The sequence below is a fragment of the Neopelma chrysocephalum genome, unplaced genomic scaffold (assembly GCF_003984885.1).
Source record: "Neopelma chrysocephalum unplaced genomic scaffold, ASM398488v2 Primary Assembly neopelma1_22, whole genome shotgun sequence".
Taxonomy (NCBI): Eukaryota; Metazoa; Chordata; class Aves; order Passeriformes; family Pipridae; genus Neopelma; species Neopelma chrysocephalum.
Genome location: NW_020897689.1, coordinates 24,906,355 through 24,917,490, shown reverse-complemented (window position 1 = coordinate 24,917,490; position 11,136 = coordinate 24,906,355). Strand labels below are relative to the sequence as shown.

The 11,136-nt window shown below is 42.2% G+C and overlaps 1 protein-coding gene across 10 annotated transcripts in view; it reads left to right on the top strand.

Moving 5' to 3' along the window:
- The first annotated feature begins 372 nt into the window (after positions 1-372).
- Positions 373-11,136, top strand: part of GREB1L (GREB1 like retinoic acid receptor coactivator) — a 137,519-nt gene continuing 126,755 nt past the window's right edge. For 7 of the 10 annotated variants that reach the window (XM_027675464.1, XM_027675438.1, XM_027675456.1 and 4 more), the window contains exon 1: positions 374-605. The gene's annotated coding sequence lies outside the window, so the exon portion shown is untranslated. Of the gene's footprint in view, positions 606-11,136 lie in introns of all 10 variants that reach the window. The other 3 variants (XM_027675395.1, XM_027675414.1, XM_027675377.1) reach the window with 1 other exon arrangement.

The following is an 11,136-nucleotide window of genomic DNA, read 5'->3' as shown; positions in this document are numbered from 1 at the left end:
CCGACAGGGTTTTGACGCTTCCCAGCTTGGCTCCCCTCTGTGCAGGGCCTCGTCCCTTCCTTGCCAGACTGGAACCACCCCAGTTCGCTCTCTCCTCACTGAGCCCCGGCCGTCACGTCCCGGGCCTCACTGCTCTCCACCTGCCTCCTCCACTAACTCGCGTCCGCACCAGGGCCCGTTCTATCACTTCAGTCCCTAGTATGAAGCGGCAGCCTCCCTTCCCAGCCCCGCCGCCCTGGGGCACGGCCCGGACCGCCGCTGGACACCCCCGCACCTGAGCACCGCGCCCGCCGCCCCCCGACCCCTCTGCCCCTGCTGTCAGAGCAGGAGGGGCGGCACCTGCGGGTCCGCCCCATTCTCCTCCCCTCCCCTCCTCCCGCCGAGAGAGAGAGAGAGAAACCGAGACCCGGAGGGAGGGAGGGAGACGGTGGGACCGAAGGCGCCGGGCGGGACTGCCTGAGCGCAGTGCTCGGTGTGTGGGGAGGGAGGGGGAAATTAAAAAAAAAAAAAATTAAAACATTTAAATTAAAAAAAAAAAAAAGAAGAAGTAGTGAGGGAGGGATAGAAGGAGAGCGCTTCAACTTTTTCTCTCTCTGTCCAGCAAGGTAAGAGAGCGGCGTGGGGCTTTGCTTCGCCTTCTCGCCGGTTTCTGTGAGGGCACAAAGGTAGCGGGTCGGGCGGCGGCGGCTCCGCTCGCCGGGTCGCGCTCGGTGTTGTCACCCCGCGGGGCGCAGCAGCGGCACCGGTGGGCTGCGGGCTGCCAGCGGCACCGCGGGCAGCGCCCTTGTCACTGCCGGGCTGCGGGTGCCCACCCCCGGACGGGCTCCAGCCCTTTGTTACCGGCGTTTTGGTCCGGGGCCGGGGGAGACATGACCCCGAGCCCACGGGGTAGGGCGGGGGTGGGAGAGCCTTAGCCGGGGGGCTGTGGGAGCAAAACAGGCACTGTGGGCGGACGGGCGGTGGACAGCAGAGCGCGGGGGCGGGCGCGGGGGGTGCAGGTGGCTGTGGCGGGGAGCGGGCGGGCGGCGAGCTCTCTCCCCAGCCCGGCGCTGCCGTGCCCGCCGCCGCCGGCAGAGGGGGCTCGGCCGCCTCGCCCTCCGCGCCCGCGGGAGCCTTCGCCCGGCGTGAGGAGAGCCGGCCGTGGGCGGCCCGCGGGATGGGGTGTTTGGGGGCACTGCTGGACATGTGTAGGCTGGTTTTGAGGAGAGGTCTCCTTCCCGGACGTGGGGGGCTGTCCGTATGGCGAAGGGGCGGCGGTGTCCCCCGGATACGCGGCAACCCAACGGGGGTCGGCTGCCCCTCGGGCCGTGTCACCGGCGACCCGCCGGTGATGCTTTCACCGCGGTGGCGACCGATCGGCAAGGCTTATTTGCTGTTGGGAAGTAAAGATAGAGGGGGAAGAAGCGGCCAGGATGGAGCCGGCTCCCCGCGGCAGCTGACAGATGTAGGCAGGGGCCGTGAGGTACCGCTGACGTCTGGCCCTTCCCTCCCGGCGCTTCCCCGGGCTTTTCCGAAACCTCCGAAAGACGAAAACTTTGTGTGAACCATAGGATTTCGGCCAGCCCAGCGGGTGGGCCGAGGGTTGCTGTTTGTTTAGGCCCCAAACCTGCAAATATTTATCCGTATTCTGAAATTTAGGAATTATCAATGGTCAGATGTGTTTGAAGTGCAGGAGACTCCTTAAGTTAGCCGATGGAAAAATACTTCCCATGACTGCTGCTTGTCGGCGTGTTTGCTTTAAATACTCTGAAGATACAAACTTTTCTACATAATTCCATTTGATTTCCTTTGAAACAGTGGCTCTTCCAACTTTTCCACTGACTGATATTTTAAGTATTAGTAAATTAATATTTCATATTCTTCTTACTTCATTGATACCTTGTTACAAAGAGCTTTTAAAAAGACTGAAATAAAAGGCTGTTGAGAAGAAAGTGCTGTCTCTTATTTCCTGAGTATAACTGAAGCTTTATTTATTTATTTATTTACCTTTATTACCGTTGTTTTAGCTGAAAGTGAAGCAAATAGGTGCATATTGCAGTTGTGGGTATAGTTACACATATGACTTCTGAGAAGACATCTAAGGCTTTCCACACTTTTAAATACTGTAATGCACACTTAAATTTGGTTTTCGTTAGGGGATATACCCTCTAAAAGAAACAAGAATGTGTCTTATACTGATTGAAAAATTTATTACGTGTGTGCTAGTGGGATTAAAAAAACCAATCTTTACAAATATTAAACCTTATCCTGAAGAATATGTTTGTGAATAGGACAAAAGCACTTATGGAACTGGTGGATTAACTTTTTAAATACCCTTTTGCAAAGGAATAAGGATTTGTGAGGATTCTGAGAGCTGTTGAGAAATATTTAGTTATTTCTTATTTTTAGCATTTGTAGATTTTGAACATGTGCCTACTTTTTCTCATGTATTCTCGAGTATTTACAACAAGATGCTCCACAAAGCCAATGAATAATGTTCAAAATGTGCTGACCTGTTTAAACAGTTGGGGTCCAAGCCCTGAAAGTTATCTCTTAATACATGTAACAAATACTGTGTATGTTTTTGCTTACTATTAGTAGTGTTCGTACAAAACAAATTTTTAGCTAAGGTGTTTAACAGAAAAAAGAAACTTAGTTATAAAATCCAGTTTGTACATACTAAGAATTTTTATTAGTTGAGTTTGGCTGTAGATAATGTAACAATTAGAATTTGTGAGGGGATTTTTTTGGTAAGGCAGTTTTTAAGCTCAGGATGTAATACTAAAGGAAATAAGCAGTAATAGACAACCGGATTACCAAGATTTACTGGGATAATTAAAATATGTGAAGTTTCTTAAGATCTCATGAGGGCATCACAGATGAAAGGAGAGGTGATCTGACCATGTGAAAAGTTTGTCTAGAATTCAAAAAAGCACGTTTGGTTCAAGGTCTTCTTAAACTCATAGCTATTGGCATTGATATTTGGCAGTTCAACAAGTCATGTCCAAAGTATTTTGCAGATACAAGGGAGAAGAAAACTTGGAGTGTAATTTAGGAGAGTCTAATTAGTTGCTATGGGATATAGAGAATGAAACAATCTTTTAAGGGAAATCTGTACCATGAAGCCTATCATATTATGAATACTGGGCTGTTTATTCAATGTAAAACTAGACTCAATATAATGTCAAAAATATACTCTAGGAAATCTTATCATTGAAAGCCAAAAAATAAAGTTTAAATGCTTTCTCTGTAATTTTCACTATTTCTAGGAAATTTGGAGTGGGCATAGGACTGTAAGGATTTTACTTTCAGTGGTGTAACCGATTTTGTAGTACCTTTCATTTTAAGCATTTTAGACTCGTTTTAAAAAGTGCTTTTATGCTTTGTGTGGTTCTGTACCATATGTTTTGTATTTAATTCTTTGAATGACTACTGAAGTGCAGCCAACTTTGGGTGAATGTGGCAACTGTTAACTAGCGCTTAGCAACAGTGCACAATAATCAAGACGGGAAGTGAGAAGAATACCGTGTCTAATTGAAACTACAGGGGGCATTTAGCTAGGTAGGACGTAATTAACAAAACATGGAGCTTGGACATGATATTAAGGCATCATGTCTTGACTTGTAAAAAAGGATTGTGAAATCATTAAGGTAAAAAATATTTCAGATTTTTGGCTTTGTAACTCAGATGGATAGCCTCTTTGAGATGTGTGTGTTTTTCCTATTCTTGCATAATCATTTCTTCCATGCAATGCAGAAGACTCATTTTCTTTTGCTTCTGAAACAGAATCGTGGGAAGGATGACTGTTGGGAAGACCAACAAATGAAGGAGTAATAAGCTGTGACATTCTGACAATCATGTCTTTTAGAGAATTAGTCCTGTGAACTAGAGTTCATTAGATATAGTAAGCAATTAAGATATCTCTAATATTCTGGAACAGATTATGGTGGCAGTCATAAAACAACACTAAATTTTTACAATTAATGTGTTATTTTCTCTAAGAATAATTGATTTTCCGCAAATCCTGTCTTGTCATTATGTTCCTTAAAGTGTTGAGAAAAGTATTACTTGTAAGAATATGTTTTGAAAACACTTTTGCCTAATGTAATTTCAGTTTTATTTATTTAAAAATTCCAAACCTGATCATTTTGTTTTATGCTATTTTCTGTGTGGAGATATATTCATAGACCAATTTTATATCTTGTATATCCCAAACACATTTTGTTTCTAACAACTCTGAAAATATCCTTGTATAATAAGGAGGGAACTAGTAAGTTAAGTTTCAGTGAGTCATTGCAAAGGCTTATCTGCAGCTGTGAGCAGGGCTAGTATAGCCTCTGTTAATGGATTTGAACTTGTGGGTAGGTAGTAGAGATGACCCAAAACCAAGGAGCCATTCTATGAAGATGCTTGCAGTGGTAAACAATCCAGTAACATTAGATTCTTAATAATTAAATAGGATAAGTAATGTTTTTATCATCCAGAAGAAAAAATACAGAGTGTATATTGGAGGAACATGTGGATGACAGTGTTTTTAATCACTGCAGGAACAGCCAAATTTTGTACACTGTTGTTGTTGGCTTGGAAGTAACAAATGGAATTATGGGGTTCTTATAGAAATGACAGACTGGGTTGATGGGCCAAGACCAATTGTATGAGGTTTAATCAGGCAAAGTGCCTAGTCCTGCACTTGGGTCACAACAACCCCATGCGGCGCTGCAGCCTTGGAAAGAATGGCTGGAAAGCTGCCTGGTGGAAAAGGACCTGGGGGTGCTGGTCAACAGCAACTGAACATGAGCCAGCAGTGTGCCCAGGTGGCCCACAAGGCCAATGACATCCTGACTTGGATCAGAAATAATGTGGCCACCAGGACTAGGGTAGTGATTGTCCCCTTATACTCAGCACTGGTGAGACCGCACCTTGAATCCTGTGTTCAGCTTTGGGATCCTCACTACGAGAAGGCCATTGAGGTACTGGAGTGTGTCCAGAGAATGGAAATGAAGCTGGTGAAGAGTATGGAGCACGAGTCTTGTGAGGAATGGATGAGAGAGGTGGGATTGCTTAGCCTGAAGAAAAGGAGGCTCAGGAGAGACCACCTCACCCTCTACAACTACCTGAAAGGAGGTCATGGTGAGATGGGGGTCGATCTCTTTTGCCAGCTAACAAGATATAGGACAAGAGGAAATGTTCTCATGTTCTACCAGGGAAGATTTAGGTTGGATATTGGGGAAAATTTCTCCATAGAAGGGACTGTTAAGCATCGTTAACAGGCTGTCAGGGAAGCGGTGGATTCACCATTCCTGGAGGTATTTAGAAGATGTGTAGATGTGACACTTAGGGACCTGGTTTATTTGTGGACTTGGCAGTGTTGGGTTAATGGTTGGACTCAATGATCTTAAAGGTCTTTTTTAACCTAAATGATTCTGTGATGTTAAAATGTGGTTTAGTTTGGATGACTCCTGAAGCCTTGTCAGATAGTTTCTGTTGTCTTGCTCTGTCACACAGTAATGTCACAACTTGTGTGAAATATTTTTGGGACATGAGAGGCCATAAAGAATTGTGTAAATCATGGCTTTCATTGAATTGTATTTAATGTAATTCTCATTGAGTTAACGTCAAGTTCCATGGTACTTCAGTGGTTTAAGAAAAAAAACATAGATCTGAAAATTTTGCATTGTATACTGTCAAATGCTTTGGTTAATTTGCATTTAAATTCTTTTTTTAGCAGTTATACTTCACTAGATAATAAAATATTCATAAAATACAAAAGATAGGAACAACTGTATGTTGTGACATAAAATCACAGGAAGAGTAAAATGGTAGTGAGCAGCCTAAGCCAATATGACAAGTTCTGATAGAAACCTTCAATTAATACACCTCATGTAAGGTTTTGGAGAGGTTATTTTGAAGTAGTTTTTCGAACTGATGGAGCTATGAACAACAAAATAGTGTGGGCAGACCTTAGATACTGTTACTTAAGAGATTACCAGACATCTGTTGTATTGGTTCCATGAACAAGCCTGCAGTGACTGGTTTTATAAAATGCTGTGCAGAGATCCTTCTGTTCTGTCTCCTATCTCCATCATTGTCTGTAATTAGCTCTTTTCAAGACCCTTGGCGTGATCTTACCAGAGCACTTTGAAGCAAGTGAACAAGTTAGTTACTGAATGTAACTGTGGTCTGAAACACCCCCTATTAATAGTGGGTTTTTCTTTTTTAAATGAAGACTTATCTGTACATCTCACCAAAAGTAATAGGACTTCCCTAGAACATAAAATGTGAAATTGTTACTTCGATGGCTTACTATTTTCAGCTGTTGAACACTTTACTAGTACTTTTGCACCGGGTTCTGCTGCACATCCCTCTGCAGCACTGATTTCTCTGTTGAATGGCGTGTACTGCTCCAAAACTTCAGAGAAATAAGTAGCTTTCTTTGGAAGATCATGTTTTTCTATAGAGCCATACTAATTTTACATTTGGCTTCATAAAAAAGTATTAGTGTGCATAAGAAACACTTTTTTCCTCTTACGTTCTGTGTATTTAAGAGATATTAGGATTTGGCCCTGTGCCTTTCTTTTACAATGCTACCTCCAACTTCAAAACTTGCTAAGGAGAATTTTTCTGGGAGTTTGATAGTTAAAATATGCTTTTGATTTGGTAGAATTCTCTTTCATGCTCCCTTTTATTTCTAGCTGCCTTTTAAAAGATAGAGATGGTTCACATGCAATTGTAATGCCAGTGCTCAGTGAGACTGTGTATAGTCGGAGTTGGATGGTCCCTTGTTGTGTTATCAGTCGAGAGTAATTGAGTAAGTAGAGTGCTTGGAAATTGCTGCGTGCCTGATCCTCCACAATCTTCCTAGTAAAGAGGAAATAATCACTTCTTTAGAAAGTGAAGTGTGGAACAGCATTCTGGCCTTAGTGAGATCCAAGCTCTTTGGAGCTTTCTCCATCATACCCCCTTCAGAGAGATGCTGTACTGGTAAGGGATAGCAGATCCAAAAAGTTGAGTTCAACTGCTTCTAGTGGTGTAAGGAATCTGGGCAACTACTTCTTTACACTGGCATCACTGGTGAAATGGGGACAGTAATAAGCATTACTGTTGCCTACCAATGCTACTGATGTCACAGAATGAAGAGCATCTGCGAGAAAACCTCATCTTGATGACTGTCAGTTCAGGATTTGCAGAGAGCCAAGTGCTCCATTCCCTGTCCTGAGCCTTGTGTCCTTCTACTGCTGATTCAGTATTTTGTTGCCGTTAGTTCTCTACTTACTATCTCCTTGGTGATACTGTGTGGTTGTAACATGTTTTACAGTGTACGATTGCATCTCAGTTTTGCCATTCAGGAGAACAAGCTCTACTTTTACTGCTACAGATGATCCTGCCTCATTGATCATCTCCCTGTGGCTTGCCAAGAAGCCTCCCAAGTACTTTGTTGCTTTGGAGCATTAGGTGGCTTTATTCTCCTGCCCTTTTACACTTTCAGTCCACTTGGAGAACAGCTGTTTCATAAAGAAAGCTAAATCTGGTAATTTCTTTAAACCACTTACATAGAATCAAGTTCTTAATGCAACTAGGTGATTCCTTTGAGAAGACTGGGAAGTAGGTCTTGACCTACTACAGTGCACTGCACCAAGAGGAGGTAAGCAGCTTCCTGCCAGTCATGTTGTATGTGACATTTAAGAACATGGTTGTTTCATATTCTCATAAAAATACTTTCAAATATTTATTTGTATAGATGAAATGTTAAGACGTTGTTACTCTTCCTAATCTTAGTCTCTTAGAGGGAAATTTCTGACTGTGAGAACAGTAAGAAATTAGGTGGATTAGCCAAGTGATCAGTACCATCCCACAGAGGAGCAATTTTGAAGAAAAACCTAAGGAGAATAGAGGGAAAGGCAAAGCCATCCAAGCAGACTTTAATGCCTTGGATAGAGACACACAGAACTACCAATGGGGTATTTAAAGCAGAAGTTCAGAGTGAAAAATGTGCATGTCCTCACAGTCCTTTTTGCAGCAGTTTCATCAAATTTTGGAGGTTAGTTCCTGCCATTTTTTTTTTCATTAGGAGAGTCAGCACGTGGTTTCCAAGACTCTTGAGGAGGATGAAGAGGCCTTGCCTGCCACATTGTTATTTCACCTTGTTTTCTCCAAGTCCACAACCATCGTTACAGCAGATATGGGAGGCAAGCAGGGTTTCAAGGGCAGGAAGATTAAAACGTTAGCTGTCACAAGCTCTTGTGTCAAGAGCTATGGAATATTTTCTATGAAATGACAGGATATCTAAACATACAGGGTTTTTTTTGTTTATAGCATTAACTTAGTAATGTTCTTCTTTCTTATTGTATGCCTGTGAGTGTTTTGGGTGCTACATGGGAAAATACATGAGCAGTTACCTCCTCCAGAAACCTTCCAAGCTGTAGATGTGACAAACTAGAGAGGATAGTGTATATATTTGTACATGTACACATACATATATGTGTATATATGAAAGACAAATGGACATGCTGGCATCTAATATCACACTGGTCAAGTATCTTAATGGGTCTTTCAAGGATTCTTTTTCTTTAATGATTGATTGGCTGGGATGGTTTATATTGGTCTGAACTCTAATGTTGTGTTCGCAGTTTGCCTTTATAGACCAGTAGATGTGCCATTAATAATGTTATTAAAAACAGTATGCCTTGGAAGATCTTAAACAAAGGCCATCACCAAAAAAACCCCACTTTAATTTTAAACAGCAGATGTGACCTTGTGGCAGAAAAACCTGAGAAGGAAGGAAAAACAAAAGGCATTCTTCTGGCTGCTCTCAGATATCATAATGAACAGTGTCTGCTTGCTGACTGTCCGGCTTGGTTGTTTTATTGAGAGATGCCTGGTGACTGTGCAGATGGATGCTCAATTTTCATCTGCAGCACAGCTGACTGGCTTTCTGTCATGCTTGGCTTTGGGGTGATTCCAGTTGTCATGTGGATTTGGTGTAGAAAGAGGGAGGCTGTATTTGAGATAGGGGTTAAGCACTCCCCTAGACAGTGCAATGTAGGTTTTCAGCTCCATTTGCTGTCACAGTAGTAAATCCATTTCTGATTATGTGCTAAGCCCAGACAGATTAACTGCTGAGTTGAACTTGTGAAGTTGCATGTGTGTGTTGCCAGAGTTCTTCCTGCTGAAAAAGGCAGATCTATATAACCTGTAGGTTCAGAACAGTTTAAAATTCATCCTAACATTGTTGCTTTGATGTCTGTTTGAGAGCAAAAAAAAAAAAAAAACCAAACAAAAAAACCAGGTTTGCATCACCATGCTGTCCCAACAGTGTTATAAATAAGAATTGGATCTGGAACTTATTTCAGTAAAAGACCGTATTCTTCCAGATGCTTTTCAATTGAATTTTCCTGTGAAAGTGGGCTCAACTTTGAATTCAACAACATGCAGTTCAGGCTTTTAGCGCTGAAAAAGAGAGGGGAATGCAACAGATGCTGCATAGTTTTGATAATTCTGATGTCTGATGATACTGGTATCATAAGCTTGTGTTCTCTATTCTGATTCACTGTATAAACAAGTACAGCATGAACCTCAGTGTATAACCTTGACATGGCTAGATCTTTGTTTTGTAGGTCCCAGTGGTTTGTCCAAATTGCAAAAACTGCATATTGAGAAACAGGTAAAGTATTTGCATTGATAAAATATTTAATTTTCTTTGAGGAAAAAATGTTTTGTGCCTCAGCCTTTTTATTTCAAGAAACAGACCTTTAGTTCTTGTTTCATTGTAGTCTGAGAACCACTGAGAATCTCACATTTAGATTTGACAGGATAATAAGTCAAAACTATTGGTGCAGATCAGCCATGAACCAAAATATACCAGAATAGTGTGTTGATTTCCAATGTGGCCCTGCGAGAGTATGAGGTTGGACAGGTTGATCTTCAGAGGCCCCTTCCAACCTGAATTATTCTGTGATTTTTGTTGTTTGTTGTAAAGTGGGGCAGTACAAAAACCATACAACTTGGCAGTATTCCCTATTGGTAAGATACAGCTTCCTGAGACAATTCATCTGGCACAGTGACTTTGCAGAGGTACTCAAGGAATTGGCTAGTGGCAGCATGAACTGTTTTGATAACCTGCTTCCCACTGTCTTCTTTCTGGTCATTTTTCCACTTTGTGCCAGATGTGCTTTCTGTATATCATCAGAAATTAATGCTGATTGCAGATCCAGTCGCACACATCAGTGGAGGGGCCCTCTGAGTTCTGCTGCTGGCAGCGCTCTGCTGGTCTTGTCACGTTAGTTGATGGCAACACAGAAATGGTCTGGTGATTGAGGCATTGCTGGGCACATGTTAATAGGAAGGCTGCAAAGCTTGAGTGATTCTGTAAGAGGTTGTTTGGCCTGTCTGGGATGGAAGATTGAGCATCAAAGGGTAATAACGATACCTGGTAGATTGACATTGTTGTGTTGTCTAAAATCTGTCTGTCTAGATTATTGCTCATAATCAAACATTTTACTCTAAGGAAACTTGAAATAAGCCCAGTACTATTACTTTTAAACCTTTTTCAGGACTAAAATAAAGCATGCATTAAAAGGAGATATTTGTTTGTTATTTCAATCAATTGCTTCTACTTCTTATTTTGTTAATTGATGAGATTTGAGAACTGGAGTTCTCAATGACGTGCCCTTGAGCATCTTTCTGATAACTGAGTTGTATGTGTGTCCATATGTTTTATATTTCTGGACATAATGGTTCTTATGTGATGATTCAGTGTGTGGGTAGCAGTTTTGCTCTAGCTGCCATGATCTAGCTGAAAATGCTCCATGTGTAGAGGAAAAACAACCAAGTGTGGAAAGAAGAGGGTTGTGCTTTTTGGTTCCAGTTATGAAGAGAGGAATAGAGTCTGGATGGTAACATACCTTTTCCTGCTCCAAATGATTATCTGAATAAACCATGGGAAATTGAGGTTTTATAAAAAATGCAGCAAGAGGGAAAGAACTAGAAATTGGCAACTGCATGTTGAATGTTCTTTGAGAAACTCCATCTTAGGAAGAAGTTGACTGGCAAGTTAACAAGGGTCAGAAAGCAGAACTGTTTTATGATTCATAACTAATCCTTTGCCCCAAGGACAGAAACAAGTGTATTTGAGACCATATGCCTGGAGGAGGTTGGCCT